Raw genomic sequence first — 13,218 nt, 5'->3', positions numbered from 1 at the left:
ATGAGATGCTTGGAGGTCAAGGGGACCCACCAGCTCTGTGCTGGTGGGGCTGCCCCTGGGGCTCCTCGGCTCGGGCAGTCAGTGGTTGGTTACTTATTGCCTTTTACCCCCAAGGTGGACCCTGAGCCATGGCCATACCCCCCTCCCCCGCCCCAAGTCCCCTGAGCAGCTCTGCTCCCCACCCTCCATGGAGTTCAGGGTAAAGCGGATCTGACAGGACTCTGAGCAGGGGTGGGGGTACCTGTCTGGGCTTTGGGACCAGCCCCCACCCCAGCGCCTTCCCACGCTCAGCCTGGCATCTGGAGACCCACATCCTCTCTGCTCCCTCCCGCTGCCTGTCTCTGGGTCTCCTTTTCATACCCCACCCCCACTTTCCCAAAGCTGCAGTGCTTCCCAAATGGGTTCACGGATGGGTATTTTTTTTATGCATTTATGCATTTATTTCATTATTTATTAGAAAAAACCCAATACATTGGACCCGTGATATCACAGACATATATTGCTTAGGTCAAGGCTAGATTTTGAACAGTGAGTGGACTTAAAGTCAGTTTGAAGAATAGGTTGGGATGTGGTGGTGGAGTGGTCTGCAGACACGCAGGGGTCATGGGGTGGGATTGGCTGCAGGTTGGGGACCCACTGCACTTCAGCAATAACCAGGCCCTTTGCCTGTGTGAGATCTTCTCAGCGGCTTCGGCTGGGTCCTGCTGAGGGGGCCTTGACCTTGTTCCCAAACCCTGAGCTTAAAGAGCTTGGCTTTGGGCTGGGCTGGCAAGTTGGTGGGAGGATCTGCTTGACAGGCTCTCGGTGTCTTCTGGGCAGCATAGGGACCCCTGGGGCCTGGGCATCGTGCAAAGGGAGAAGGTAACATGGCCTGCAACGCCTTTCCCCAAGAGCTGGTGGGAGGAAAGATTGTCAGGCCCACTTTACACCTGAGGAAACCAAGATCCAGGCAGGTGAAGGGTCCACACCAGGATCCCCCAGGGCCCTGGGAGCAAAGAGGCTGGGGTGCCATGGGGGGGCCAGCACCTGTGTACCTGGAATGTGAAACAGTGACCTTATATTTCAGAGCGGGTGGATTCAGAAGGCGCAGCCTGGCCGTGGGCCTCTGCTTGCAGGGGTGGGGGTGGGGGGGAGTTAGGCCAGCTTGATGGTCGGACCTGGATTTGCCCCAGAGCTTCTGAGGCCCCCCTCTCCTCACCCAGAAGTGTGAAGGTGGGCAGTCTCTTCAAGGGGTCCCTGCAAGGACACACACGGTGATGCCCAAACGCTGTGCCTCCTCCTAGGACGGCAGCCTCCAGGGTGAGAGATTGGCCGGGCCTGGGGTTGTGTCCCCTGCTGCCCGGAGTGGCTTGTTGGCTGGTGGGGGAGCCTGGCCCCAAGTCCCAAGCTGCCTGCCCCAGAGAGCAGGCCACCCTCGCCCTGCCCTGCCACCCGATACCATGCTGATGATGTCATCATGGGGGCGTCCACTCCTCTGGGCAAGAGGTGGGCACAGGTAGCCTGCCTGGCTCTGCCTCGCCCTCCCTCCCAGCGCCACACGGGCCCCAGCAGCTGAGGTGGAGGGGAGGCCGCACATACAGGAGCTGCGCATGGCGGCGTGTTCCTGGAGGAACGTGTGTGCTGGGGCCGGAAGATGGCCAGGGGGACCTGGGAGGACTGTGTGGGGGTTCAAGAGGATGGCATCTGACACTGGTCAGCAGCGTCGGTTCCCTGGGCTCAGGCGTCATCCTGTTTACTCTGCACAGTGGCCCTGAGCCGTGTGCACTGCTGCTGCACGCACAGACCAGAGAAGTGACTTTCTTGGTGTCACTGGGTTATAAGTGGCCGGGCAGGGAGCACATCCTGGGCGTGTCTGACACAAAGCCATCCTTTTACCGTGAACCGTGTGACCCCAGAACAAGCAGACATGTGGGAAGAGTGATCCAGGCACCACCTGAGGAATGGTGCGAGGAAGAGTGATCTAGGCACCACCTGAGGAATGGTGCGAGGGCTGGACAGAGCAGGGTGTGTCTGGAGATGGGAGTAGCTGAACACAGCAGATAGAAGCGTTGCCTGAGGGAGGTGTGGGAGACGGGGCTGGTTCCTGGAGGGCCCCAGTGCTGAGCCCAAGCACTTGGCCTTTTTCCTGGGAGCTGCCCGTGATGGAAGACCAGGGAAGCTGTGATTGGCTGGCCAGGACAAGCCAAAATGGCTAAGGGTTGGCTGAATAGCCCCTCTGCCCTCCCTGATCCTGTGGCCCGTCCATCACAAAAGCACAAATCTACCCTAACTCACATGGCCCGGCCCTGCGGAGAGTGGGGACCCTGGTGCTGGACGCCCCAAGCTGTCAGTTTGCAGGCCTCTGCAGAGTGGTGGCTGGTGGGCACCTCAACACCTGTACAAAGGGACCCGAGACTAGATGGGGCGTGGCCTACCCCGGCCAAACCCTTCTCTTGTCCCCTGCCAGGCCTTCTCCTATGCCAGACAGCCCCCTAAAAGTGGACGAAGTGTGCAACGGTATCAGCCTGTCTGCCTTTCTTCCCCCCACGTCTTCCAACTGGAGCTTTCTGTTTCTAGGGCCACCTCTGGCCCCCTTTGCTGCGCTGTGTAAGGGCTTGGGGTCTTAGAAGCCGCTGTTTAGCCCAGACACACATACTCTTTTTGTCTTTGTGCAATAATCAGTGTTCCTGGCAGAGCCCGGGCCGAGCTGGGGTTTGGGGAGGAGACAGGGGCCACCTCCTCCTGGAAGCCCTCGACCTGGCCCTGCTGCTGTGACTATCGCACTCCCAGTCGCTGTACAGTTTCTATGGTGTGAATAAACGTCCCTCCTAGTTGCTGATGGTGCCGGTACCTGCTGGCCCAGATGGCCCGGGTTAGAGAAACCAAGCGGCAGCCGCCACCAGTGCTGTTTTGAATAAACCCCAGAAGCCTGTTTCAGAATTTCTCCATGTGTCAGTGCTGTTCTTTCCCCAGTGGGGCGGGTGTCGAGCTGGGGGGTTTCCCAGGGGGTGGGGTGGTGGTGTGTTCATCATGCCAAGGCTGCGGGGCCCGGGGTGTCTGGGACCTAGAGACACCGACGGAAGGGTCCTCTCATGGCCAGGGTGTGGGTCGGGGACTGCTGGGTTGGGGAGGAAGCAGTGTCTGGCTCTTGCACTCTGGTTCTGTAGCTAAGATGCTGGACCTGGATAAGGGAGTCACAGAGAGTAATAGTCTGCTCTCCTGGCACTGTTTCCTGAAATCACACTATGGGTGTTTTCAGGACTCTCTTGGCTGCAAAGGACAAAAACCCAACTCAAATGAACCAAAGAATAAAAGAAAGAGCTGGAAGAGAGGAAAGGAAGGGAGGAAGGAAAGTAAGAAACAAGGAAATAAGTAGCTCTAGTAGCTAAGACATCCAGCGGTAGCGTTGGCCTCAGGTGCAGTTGGATCAAGGGCTCCAACTATGTCTCTAGGATGAAGTCTCCTCCTACCTCTTGGCTCTGCTCCCTTCTTTGCTTCCTTCCTCTCCTCGTGGCCACTAGCAGCCGAGGCTTTGGGGGTGTCTGCCCACCCCCAGGTGAAGGAGAGCTTCTCTCCCTGACAGTCTGGCAAAGTTCACAGAATCTCATAGGTTGATTGGGGTATGTGCCATGCTCTGATTGGCCAGGTCTGAACTCTGGGATTCAGGGGTGGGGGTGATCCACCTGCATCATGGCCTGAGAGCAGGAAAGGGAGAAACTGGCAAGGAGAACCGCTGTGCACTTGTTGGAAGGAGGGGATGAAGGCTGGGCACGTGGCACACCCTGGGGTGCCGCGCCTTGGGCTAAGCTCCCTGTGGCTTCGTCCCTGGGAAGTGTGCTCTCATCACTGCCCTTCCGATGAGGCTAGGGGCCCAGAGAGGTCAAAGACTGGTCACCTGGACATCAATAGGCTGTGGGGTCGGAACAGCCAACCTAGTGGCTAGAGGGCTTGCCTGGCCCCCACCAGACTTATCTGGGCCTCCCATCCCCCCAGTGTGTGCTCTCTCTCCTCAGGGGCTGATCCGGGCCTCGGCATGGCCAGGGCAAGGACAAGGGGACACTGAGGTATGATTTCCAATGCTGCACCTCCTTCTCTGAGGCCCTGCCCACTCTGGAGAACAGGGAGAGCTGAGGCCACCCCACAGACAGGCCTGTAACCCCAGCCCGGCAGGACCCTGTCCACTCGCCCATTTTCCCCATTTCTGCTCTGTGGTCTCCTTTTGGTGGCCCCTGCCGCTCTGGGAGGTAACAGAGAAATCGCTGCAGCCGTCTAGGCCCCTCTGCATGGCGTCCACATGGACCATCCCAGCTGCCAGCAGTGCTGCTCAAAGCACCAGGTTTTCCCTGCTCGGGGTGTCTTAGGGGAGCCCTTTCAAGGCCTTTCTACCCGGGCATTGGCCTCACCGTGGATGAAGCAGTGGGGGCAGGGAGAGAGGTGACACCAGGTGGGGGCTGCTGTGCACGCGTTGTGTGCACGCGTTGTGTGCACGTGTGCCTGCCACGGGCCTGCCCCTGCTCCTGGACCGCCTGCCTCCATCCAGACGGGGGTCTTACCCCCATTTTCACATGAGGAAACTGAGGCAGTTGCCTCCCTGGAAAGGGTGAGGCACCCTTTCTCCCCCTCCCCTGGCTGACACTTACTTGTCACTTCAGTTCTCAGATCAAATGTCACTTCCTCCGGGAAGACTTCCCGGCTGCTCCATGGCTTTGCCCCCCAGCTTCCACTTCTCCCTCCACACCAGCTCTTTTCCCCGATGTCCTTGTCTGTTTCCTGAGTCCCCATCACACTGAGGGCATCACGTCCCCATCACGTCTGAGGACAGTGATGATGGTCCCTCCTCCCAGCCCAGAGCCTGGTGGCCCCTTGAGCCTCAGCACATTGTCAGCTACATGTCTACGTTTTGGAAGCAGAAGGGATTTTCAGGACCAACTAAGCCCTTCCCTCATTTCTCTACCTCAGGAAACTGAGGCCCAGCGAGGCAGCATGGCTTGCACCTGGTCACACAAGGAGGTGCCAGGGATGACCGTGACCTGCACTACCCCTTCCATGGCTAGAGGGCCGGTGTCCAGCTCTCCCACTGAGGCCACAGGAGGGGCTGGGGGCGGGGGGGGGCGGTGCGGGGAGGGGCGGTACCCTGGGGAGCAGAGCCCTGCTTTGTTTTCCTCTCCCTTACCCGTTAATAATGGGATTAAAAGCGAGTTGCTGCCAAGGAGAGAGACTGACTTAAAAACAAAAAATAAAAAAACCAAGAACATTTTAAGTCATCAGCACTTTTTCTTTAGACCTGAATTCATGAATTTTAACCAAATAAACACTGGCGTGTTAGGTATTAATGTATGGACAATTATGCAAAACCACTATTATGGCTGTAATGAAAATTAGATTCTGACTCAGAGGTGGCGTTCCAGGAGGGAGGCGTCCTCTGGTTTCCAGCACTGTGACCTCGGATTGCCGTTGCCGTGGTAACGGGGCTGCCCTGGGAATCTGTGGATAGGAGGTTGGGCCTGTGGGGAGGGGCGGCCAGCAGGGCCCGGCGGGGCTGGTGCAGACCTGCAGGCCCCACAGGAGAGGGGACGAGTCACCAGTGGGAGGGGTGGGGTAGCAAAATCAGCAAAATGTACAGAGCCCCTACGTCACCCACATCTTCTCACTCCCCTCGCTGATGGCTCCTCCCTTTCATCTTTCAATAGATGTTGGTTGAGCACCTCCTATGTGCTAGGCCTGTGATAGGTGCTGGGGATACAGCGTCACGTTCAGGAGCCTGCGTCTCAGTGGGGGAGATAGAAAATAAACAGCAAACAGACACACGAGTGGGGTTGTGCCAGGAAGACCAGGTGATGTGACAGAGAATGACTGAGGGGTATGGGGAAGGGTCCTTCCACCAGGGTGGTCAGGGGAGACCTCTCTGGGGAGGAGTCCTTTGAGCCAGGGCCTGAAGGACAAGAGGTAGACAGCCATGCAAAGGCACTGGCCACTGCTCAGAGCCAGGCTGCCAGATAAAACCCGGGGGGCATGGTTAAATTTGAGTATCAGATAAACCATGAATAATTTTTTAGTGTAAGTATGTCTCATACAATATTTGGGACACACATATTAAAAAATTATCTGTGCTTTGTCTGAAGTTCAAATTCTTATTTGCTAAATCTGCCAAGCATATTAGAGAGGGGAGGTGACTTGCCCAGGTCGAGAGTGGTGGAGCTGGGCCCACACCCTGACGGGTCACCTGCCACCCTGCCCTGGTCCTCCTGGAAGCCTGCTCACAGTCTCCTGGCCCGTCTCACCCTTGCAATCTGTTCTCACTTTGAGCTCTCTGAGCCCACCTCTGCCTGTGCTACCTTGTTCCATGGCTGCATGCCCAGAGGCCTGCAAGGCCTGCTCTCTGGTCCTCACCCTCCAACCAGTGTGACATCCCAACCGCCTCCCTGCTCTTCATTTGATCGTTGTTTCCCAGCCTTCAAGCCTCAACTCAGTGTCACTGCCTCGAGAAACCTTCTTGCAATTCCAGGTGGCCCCCACACTCTGATGACTCAGATCTTCACTTAAAAAAAAAAATTAGCCATGTATATTTTTTATTGTGGTAAAATATACATAACATAAAATTTACCATTTTAACCTTTTTTTTTTCAAAGCTCTTTATTGGAATATATTTGCTTTACAATCTTGTACCAGTTTTTCACATTTTAACCATTTTTAAAGTACAGTTCAGGGGCATTAAGATTCACAATGTTTGTGCAGCCATTGCACCATCCAGCTCCAGAATTTTTTCACCTTCCCAAACTGAAACCCTGTGCCCAACTCCCCCTCCCCCTCCTCCCAGCCCCTCCCCCGCACTCACCATTCTTCTTTCTGCGAAGCTGACCACTCCAGGCAGCTCACATAAGGGGAATCATATACTATTGGTCCTCTTGTGACTGGCTTACTTCACTGAACATAATGTCTTCAAGGTTCATCTGTGTGTCAGAATTTCCTTCCTTTTAAAGGCTGAATAATATTCCGTTGTACAGATACACCACATTGTGTTTATTTGCTGTTGGATATCCACGTCACTGTTACCTCTGGCTGCCCTGACTAGCACTGCTGTGAACATCGGTGCACAAATATCTTTCCTTTCTCTTGGGTACGAATCTAGGAGTGGGATTGCTGCGTCGTATGGTAAACGCGTGTTACATTTTTTAAGGAGCTGCTGTGCTGCTCTACACAGCACCTGCACCATTTTACCGCGCCCTCCACACCTCACTTTTGTGTGAGGCTTGGCTAATATTTGGAAGTATTTCTATAGATTTTTGCCTCACCTTTCCCGTCTCCGTTCCCTCTCCTCTCTTTTTAGCACATGCCTGCCTCCTGGCCTCAGGGGAGGCGTGCGGCTTAGCCGAGCGCATCTCAAGACTTCCTGACTTTTATTTCCAAAACCCAAAGGAGAACTTGGAGAGTCTGGGGAGGGAGGAGGAGAGAGCTCCCAGCAAGGAAAAGGGAGGGGCTGCTGCTCAGCTGCTCCAGCAGAGGGTCCTGACCCCAGGAGGGGCGGCCCTGTGAACTGGGACCCTGGGATTCTGCCATGCAGCCCACAGGCTTGGGGGGGGGGGGGGCGGGGATGGCGGTTGGAGGTGGGAAGGGAGGGGTCTCTAAGACCTGGACACCACTGAGACAAACCCCTGGGTGGGGACAGTCGCCGAGGACACAGAAGTGGCATTTCGGACCTCTCTGAGCCCCTGGGCCAGGATACCTCCCTCCATACCCTTTGCACTGACACATTCGTCTGTCCAGCGTGTGTGGTTTGCAGTGCCCACCCGGCTGTGCCCTCCCCCAAACAGCTGCTTGGGGTCCCTGTGCCCTTCAGGGGCCAGGCTGGCAGCTCCTGGGGTCTCCTGAGCTCTGATCCAGATGTCAGCTCCTCAGTATGAGGCGCTTGAGTCTCCCCTGGGAGATGCCAGGGCGCGAGGAGGAAGGTCTCCCCCCGTGCTGCTGTCCATGCGCCGTTCACTCCTTTTCAGCCCGTTAGCGTTCGCCTTCCAGCCACACGTCCTGGTCCCTCTGTCTCCTCTGCTGCTCTCCCTCCCTCTCTGCTCCTCTCTGTGTCTCTGTCTGTCTCTCTGTCCATCTCTGTCTCTCTGTTTCATCTTATCTCCCTCCATCTCTGGTTCTCTGTTGATTTCCTGCCCATTTCCCCTCATATCTGCGATTACAGAAAGCACATCAGCAGCCAAGCGGCCACCCCAGGTCCTCTGTGTTCACAATCTGTGGGGGGTGGCGGCCGTGGTCTTCATGTGGGCTGAAGGCCAAATCACAGCCTGGACCTGATTCCGTCCTCTTTCCTCCTCACATGGTGCATTTTGCATGTACTCTCGCTTCCTGTGTCTCCGGAGATGGGAAGGGCACTCAGGTCAGGGTCCCCGTCCTGCCCACTGAATGACCACGGCCCAGAGTCACCCTTCTTGGGAAAATCAGGGGACAGCCTACTGTACTGGTGCTGAAAACGGCCGGTACTGTCCCCAAGGAAAGGCAAGCTACCAGGACTTGTTACCTAAATGCAGAGCTCGGGGAGTTCTCACCCTTACTCCAGGGTACCCCATGCTGCATACTCCCCGAAGGGGTGTTCCTACAAGACACTCCTTCCAGGAAGATGGAGAGGCAAAGGTCAGGACTTCAGGGCCCCAATCAGCTTTGGGACAGGGCCCAGGCCACCTGCAACCACAGAAAGGAGCACCTTCCCGTCCAGGAGGCCAGGCCAAGGGACACAGGCCCTGTCACTGTGGTCATCTCCTGGAGCTAGAGGGGCATTTGGAGAGAGAGCAGCCAGGAGGGCTGTTCCCAGCTGGTGATGGGCAGGCCCTGGGTGTCTCACCCAAGGGTGCTGTGGTGGCAGCTTGTCAGATGGTTCTCAGTGATCCTGCCTCCTGGTACCCATGCCCTTGTCGAGTCTCCACACCTTGAGCATGGGCTGGACCTAGTGACTTCCTTCTAATGGATAGAATATAGCAAAAGTATTGGGATGTCGCTTCTGAGAGCAGGCAGCAAGAAGTCTCTGGCTTCCATCGTTCTCACCTTCTCTTGCCCCCTCACCTCCTCACTCTGATGGAAACTGGCCGCCGTGCTGTGGGCTGCTCTATGCAGGACCCACATGATGAGCGATTGAAAGATGCTGCCCTCAGGCCAGCATCTGGAGGGGGGACAAGGCCCTGAGTCCAACAACCCCCAAGGCACTGATCCTGCCAACACCCACTCCAGTGAGCTTGGAAGCCGGCCTCCCTCAGCCGAGCCTGGAGATGAGACTGCAGCCCCAGCCAGCATGTGGATTGCAGCCTTAGGGGCCCGCCAAACCAGAGGGTCCAGTTAAGCCACGTCCCGGTTCTCAGCCCAGTTAAGCCGTGTCCACGGTTCTCAGCCCACAGAAACTGTGAAACCTTAGATGGTGTTTTCAGCTGCTAAATTTGGGCTAATTTGTTATGCAGCCATAGATAACTGATACAAGTACATACTGTACTGTGTTATGAAGTCATGTCCTGTATTACGTGAAATTCTATAACAGGAAGATTAACCTATATTGGCAAGAAAATCAGAACCGTGGTTGCCTCCTGGGAGTAGTGGCAGGACTGCCTGAGAGGGGCACAAGGAAACTTTTTAGGATGATAATCATGCCCTTTATTCTGACAGGGGTTTTTGTTACATGCTTATGTGCAAATGACTTTTAAGTTTTGTGCATTTCATTGTACGTAAATTTCGCTTCCCAAACAGTAAACCATGAAGCATTTAAGGGGAACTGGATTAATTGATGTCATCAATTCACTTTGAAATGCCTCAAAAAATAGGATGGATTGATGGATGGATGTTGACAAGGCAAGTATTATGAAATGTAAATGGTAGAATTCTACGGTTATAGTACCTGGATGTTCACTAAAAATTCTTTCCACTTTGCTGTGTGTTTGAAATTTTCATAATAAAATGTTTTAAAAATCACTCATTTAGCAAATACAGAGTGCTTAATGGGAGAAAACTAGAATAATAGCACTGTGGTCTAGATAGAAATTCTAATCAAGTTTTATTATGTTAGGCCTCTCATGAAGCTCTTTCACTTCTGTTTTTTCACTTCCTCCTTAGGGCCAGCACACAGGAAGCAGTGATGGTTCCCAGTTTACAGATGGGGAAACTGAGGCACATAGGAGGCCCTCCATCAAGGTCATGCATTGAGGAAGCTGCAGAGCTGGGATTTCCCCGGGTCCAAGTACTCAGAAGGCTTGAGCTGTGTCAGGCTAGGCGTGTCACGTCCTTCTGGGCCTAAGTTTCCCAGTCTCTGAAGTGGAGATGGAAACTGCCCCGTGGTGAGATCAGGTCATAGTGGCTACATTTCTCAAGGGCAGCTCCGCACAGGTGCCGTATTGTAACCACAAGAAGCTTGTGGAATGCACCGTGAGACCCTTCAGTGTATGAACTTCACTTCTGTGGCCTCGCTTCCTCCACCAGGGGCGGCACACAGTAGGCGGCTCAGGACAGGGAGGCACATCCTCCCTTAGAGGCTGGCCTTCTCTCCTCTGCCATTCCCAAGTTCATCCGGGGGTTTCTGGGGCCTCATTCCTGTGTGGTCGGATCCCGCAGGGGATGTGACTTGTTGTAGAGGTAATGATGGCTCACAGCTCCAGGACTCCACAGGGCCCTCACCCCCCAGCCCTCCCTTCACAAGGAAGGAAGCCGCTCAGTCCATCCGGAGCCCTGGCCTGAAAGGAAGCATCCCGGCCCCTGCTTCTGAAAGTATCAAGAGGCACAGGAAATGCCCCTCAGATGCCTGTGAAGCCCATGGTTTGCCTTGGGCTTTGCCCACGCTCTTCCCCACCTGAGCTGGGAGTCTGGGCACAGAGGGCAGATGCCAGCTGAGCAGCCCTCCACCTTCACGGCAGCCCTGTGAAGGGGATGGTATTATTCCCACCTCTGTGGAAAAGGAGATGGAAGCTCAGTGAGAGGTGAAGTGACCAGCACAGGGCCCTCCACCAGTCGGGGGCGGCGCCAGGATTCCAGCCCCAACCAGCCAACACCAAGGTCTGTGTTATTTCCGGCTGGTCCCACAGGGTTTAAGATGTCAGTGAATGTGAAGTACCCTCCTCAGTTGTCTGCGGGCTTCTGAGTATTCTTGACAGTTAATTACTGGGCTCACCTGTGTTCACAGCTTTCCCACTGCTCTTTAACCCTAAAAACCCAGAGGCTCTCCTCCAAGGTGGGGTAACCAGAGGAGGAAGGGCAGAGGAAGAGCAATTTTTCTCCTGGAGTGCAGGGCAGTGGCCAAAATAGTCCCCATCAAGGTCAGAGGGCTGGCCCAGGCTACAGGAAATGTGGGGCTTTGACAGAGATGCCCTGGGGCAATGGCGACCCTTTGCACCCCCGTCCCAGGGGGCTTCCATCTACAGCGGTGGATGGAGCTGGGTCATGACTGCAGCCACCAGCACAGGCCCCCTCTTCCCTCTGGAATTTATGACCCATGGGGCTGGGGATGGGAGGGCAGCTGGAGATGATGGGTTTTTAAGTGGCACTTTGTTTCCTAGGAACCTGGCCGCCCTGTGGCTGTGGAGTGAACTCTGAGCAGGTACAGCCCAGTGACCATCCATCCCCCGAGGCGGGTTTGTGGCCCCGGTACGAGTGTGTGGGTCTCCTCTGTCTGGTGAGCTCTTCCGGGAGTGAGGCCAGGCCAGGCTGCCCCTACTAGTACCCCCTCCCATTCTGGCAGTTCCCCAGGGTGTGGGGTGCGCTCAGACTTTTTATTTTGGGTGGGTGGGAGTCAAGCTCAGGATGGACATGAGGGGCTGACACAGCATTCTAGAATAAAGTGCAGAATTCTCAGCCTGTCCGTCAAGGCTTTCTCAAACTGGGCCGCCTTCCCTGACCCTCTGGCGGGGATCACATCCTCTGGGATGTGTCGGGCTTGGTGTCGTATATGAGTCTGAATCCCCTGCGAGACCCACCAGGAACTGAAAGACAAGGGCTCTCCCTTCATGTTTGGTGCACAGGAAGTTTTCAAGACTGTGGTTTAGTTGAGGAGGCCAAGCGGCAGGTGTGAGAGAGAGAGAAGGGAATTGAGAGACTTATTTTAAGAAATCGTCTTGTGTAACTATGGGGGCTGGCAAATCCCAAATCTGGAGGGCAGGCTGGAAACTCAGGCAGGACCTCTGTGTTGCAGTCTTGAGGCAGAATCCCTTTTTCTCTGAGGAGCCTCAGATTGTGCCCTTAAGGCCTCTAATGGATTGGATAAGGCCCATCCACATCATGGAGGACTACCTCCTTTTTACTCAAAGTCAACCGATCGTAAATGTCTTCACACCTACAAAGTAACTTCAGAGCACTTTACATAGTGTTTGACCAAGCAACTGGGCACCACGGCCCAGCCAGGTTGACACATAAAACCAACATCACAACTGGGTCAGTTCCTAACTCCCACCTTTGCTCGTAGCGGTCTGCGTGTGTTTTTGTTGGCCAGGGGGCTATGGACACTGCTGTTACCAGCAGCTGGGAGGGCAGAGGAGGGTGTGTGTGTGTGTGTCATTTCTCAGTGGGGGGCCCTTCCTTGTCCCTCCAGGCTGTGAGCCATCGAGGGTGGGCATCCGGAAGCCCATCCCCTGGCCTGATGTCTCACTGTAGACTCTATCCTGACAATGTCGCCAGCTGCCCAATGGCGGTCCTCATCCTTGCAGAAGAAGTCTGCAGTGATTACAGGTTTGTGGCCTCTTGAAGACATGTTTGCACAGCGGGAGGACTGAGGACTCCAGAGACAGAGCAAGGTGTCATTAAGGGCTCTGGAGATGAGGTTTTCCTGCCCAGGGTGGCCTCAAAGTCCTGCTGGCCCTGGGCCATGTGCCCACCTCCAGAGCGTGCCCAGTCCCCTCCCTGCCAGGTGGGCTGGGCTGCCCTTCTGGAGTCTCACCTGCTTGGGCCGGGGAAAGGCCTGCTAGGTTCTCTGTCTCCAGTGACCTGGACGTTGGGGTCCCAGTGCCAGGTGCTGCCAGCCAGGCCCTGGAACCTCAGTCTGACTGGGCCATTGCCTGAGTCAGCACAGCCCCTCAGTCCACTGTGACTGTCATCTTCTCATCCCAGGCTTGCCTGTGTCTGCATTTGTGTCCCCAATACACAGGAACTCCTCAGGGGCAGAGCCATGCCTGCATGGTCTAGGGACTCAGTGGCCAGTGCAGGGCCGGGCACAAAGTGGTAACAAGGCAGGGAAGGGAAGGGAGATCCTTCTCAAACCATCATCCCATTTGCAAC

This window comes from Hippopotamus amphibius, chromosome 7 (genome assembly GCF_030028045.1).
Source record: "Hippopotamus amphibius kiboko isolate mHipAmp2 chromosome 7, mHipAmp2.hap2, whole genome shotgun sequence".
NCBI lineage: Eukaryota > Metazoa > Chordata > Mammalia > Artiodactyla > Hippopotamidae > Hippopotamus > Hippopotamus amphibius.
Note: the sequence above shows the minus strand (reverse complement) of the source record.